Source organism: Phaenicophaeus curvirostris, chromosome 3 (assembly GCF_032191515.1).
Source record: "Phaenicophaeus curvirostris isolate KB17595 chromosome 3, BPBGC_Pcur_1.0, whole genome shotgun sequence".
NCBI classification, from domain to species: Eukaryota; Metazoa; Chordata; class Aves; order Cuculiformes; family Cuculidae; genus Phaenicophaeus; species Phaenicophaeus curvirostris.
Genome location: NC_091394.1, coordinates 77,226,713 through 77,229,401, shown reverse-complemented (window position 1 = coordinate 77,229,401; position 2,689 = coordinate 77,226,713).

Sequence of the window (2,689 nt, the reverse complement as noted above, 5' to 3'; positions counted from 1 at the left end):
CCTCGGCACAGGAAGGACGTGGAGCTGTAGGAGTGAGTCCAGAGGAGGCCATGGAGATGATCAGAGGGCTGGAGCACTTCCCAGATGAGGACAGGTTGAGGGCGTTGGGGTTGTTCAGCCAGAGAAGAGAAGGCTCCAGGGAGACCTTAAAGAAGTTTCCATTACTGAAAGGAGCTCCAGGAAGGCTGAGAGAGGCTATTGATCAGGGAGTGCAGGGAAAGGATGAGGGTGAATAGTTTTGATGTGAAAGAGGGGAGATTGAGATGGGATCTTAGGAAGAAGTGTTTTCCTGTGAGAGTGGGGAGGCCCTGACCCAGGTTGCCCAGAGAAGTCCTCGATGTCCCATCCGTGGAGGTGTTCTAGGCCGGTTCTTCCCCAAGAGGGTGGTGGAGCACTGCAGCAGCTCCCAGGGAAGTAGTCACAGCACCAAGCCTTACAATAGTCAAGAAGCCTTTGGCCAACACCCTCAGGAACATTGGGTAGATGTTGAATTGTCCTGTGCAGGGACAGGAGCTGGACTCAACGAGCCCTGTGGGTCCCCTCCAACTCAGGACATTCCATGATTCCACTCCGTTATTCCATGCTCCTGTTCTGTGGCTTTGCCAGATACAACATCGCGAGTCTGGAATACCTCTCCACCTCCTCTATTGTACCTGGCCCTTTTCAAACAACAAATCAAGGTGCTTTCTCAGTTTTATTTCTTATTCTGCATCTTATCTCTAATCCTGTGAGACAGCGCTGATCCTAGAGCCCAGCGGAAAGCATAGGAGAGGTCAGGACACCACCGTATTCCTGAGACAGGGATACAGGCTGGGGCGTGCCGTTCAGAAAGGGGACCCATCCCTGGAGGTGTCAGAGGCCAGGTTGGATGGGGCCCTGGGCAGCCTGGTCTGGTGGGAAGTGTCCCTGCCCATGGCAGGGCAGGTGGAACTGGATGATCTTTAAGTTCCCTTCCACCCCAAGCTATTCTTTCGCTGCTGTGAAAAGCCAAACTCAATAATCAATGCCAATTTGATTATTAAGCAGGTATTCTTTTAACAAACAGCACCGGGGAACACGTGGGTAATCCACCTAATGAGTCCAACTATTGAGACTGGTTACATGACTTTTGTACTGGCTAAAAACACATTTTCATACAGACTCCCAGAAACATGTTACATGTCCACTGTTTTTTGCCCACTGTTGTATGAACATCAGAGTTTCTTTGTGTCTTCAGAAGCCTCTGATGCTCTCTATCTTACCTCCTTCTTCCTTGTGTCCTGTTGGTGAGCGCAGGTCTGTCCTTTGTTCCTGCTGCGGGGCTGTCCTTTCAATCCTTGATTTGTTCCTTTTTTCAACTTGTAAACAATCATATTCTAACTGCAAGCTGGCCAAGATTTGATTCTTATTATTGCTTAGGCTAATTCATTCCTTTAACGAGAAGGTTTTTATCTTCCTTCGATCCTTAAGGTCCCTTCCAAACCAAAGCATTCTGTGATTCTGTGAGTCAATGATTTAATGATCTGAGGATTCTATGATTCTGATTCAATGATTTGAGGATTCTGTGATTCTGATTTAATGATTCAAGGATTCTGTGATTCTTATGTAATGATTCAAGGACTCTGATTCTGATTTAATGATTTGAGGATTCTGTGATTCTGATTTAACGATTCGAGGATTCTGTGATTCCGATTTAACGATTTGAGAATTTTGTGAATCTGATTTAACGATTCAAGGATTCTGTGATTCCGATTTAATGATTCGAGGATTCTGTGATTCTGATTTAACAATTTGAGGATTCTGTGATTCTGATTTAACAATTTGAGGATTCTGTGATTCTGATTTAACAATTTGAGGATTCTGTGATTCCGATTTAACAATTTGAGGATTCTGTGATTCTTATGTAATGATTCAAGGACTCTGATTCTGATTTAATGATTTGAGGATTCTATGATTCTAATTTAATGATTCAAGGATTCTATGATTCTGATTCAATGATTCAAGGATTGTGATGTAATGCTTCAAGGACTCTGTGATTCCAATTCAACGATTCAAGGATTCTATGACTGATTCAATGATACAAGGATTCTATGATTCTGATTCAACGATTCGAGGATTCTGTGATGCTGATTTAACGGTTCAAGGACTCTGATCCTACAACGAGCTACCTCAGGCTTCCAACACCTTTGGGGCCCGCTCTCTTTCCAGAAGACCATTTACACCAGCACCAACGCCTGTTCATCTAACAAGGCTTCGCACCTGCCGTGCATCCCAGCCCTGGTTGAAAACACAAAGCCGGGTGCGGTACAGCGGGATGAAGCCGGGGTGGGGGGCGTCCCCCACGGTCCCCGGTGCCGCCATCCGGCGGCACCGGGGACCGTGGGGGCCGCCCCCCCACCCCGCACCTCCGCAATGGCGGGAAAAGCGAGGTGGCGGGAAAAGCGGGGGGGCGCGCGCCCGCGCCCTCTCCCGCCACCACCCCAGCGCCCCCCACCCCCAACCCACCCCGCGCCCCGCCCTTTGCGGCGCGCGGAGGGGGGGGGGGGGGGGGGGGAGGCGCGCGCCCGCGCCCTCGCGGTTGCCATGGCGCCGCTTGACGTCACGGGCGCTGCGCTGCCCCGGTGCGGCTGCGGCGCGGTGATTGGCGGAGAGAGCGAGAGGGAGAGAGAGAGAAGAGAGGGAGAGAGCGAGGCTGCAGCAGCGCCGCGGA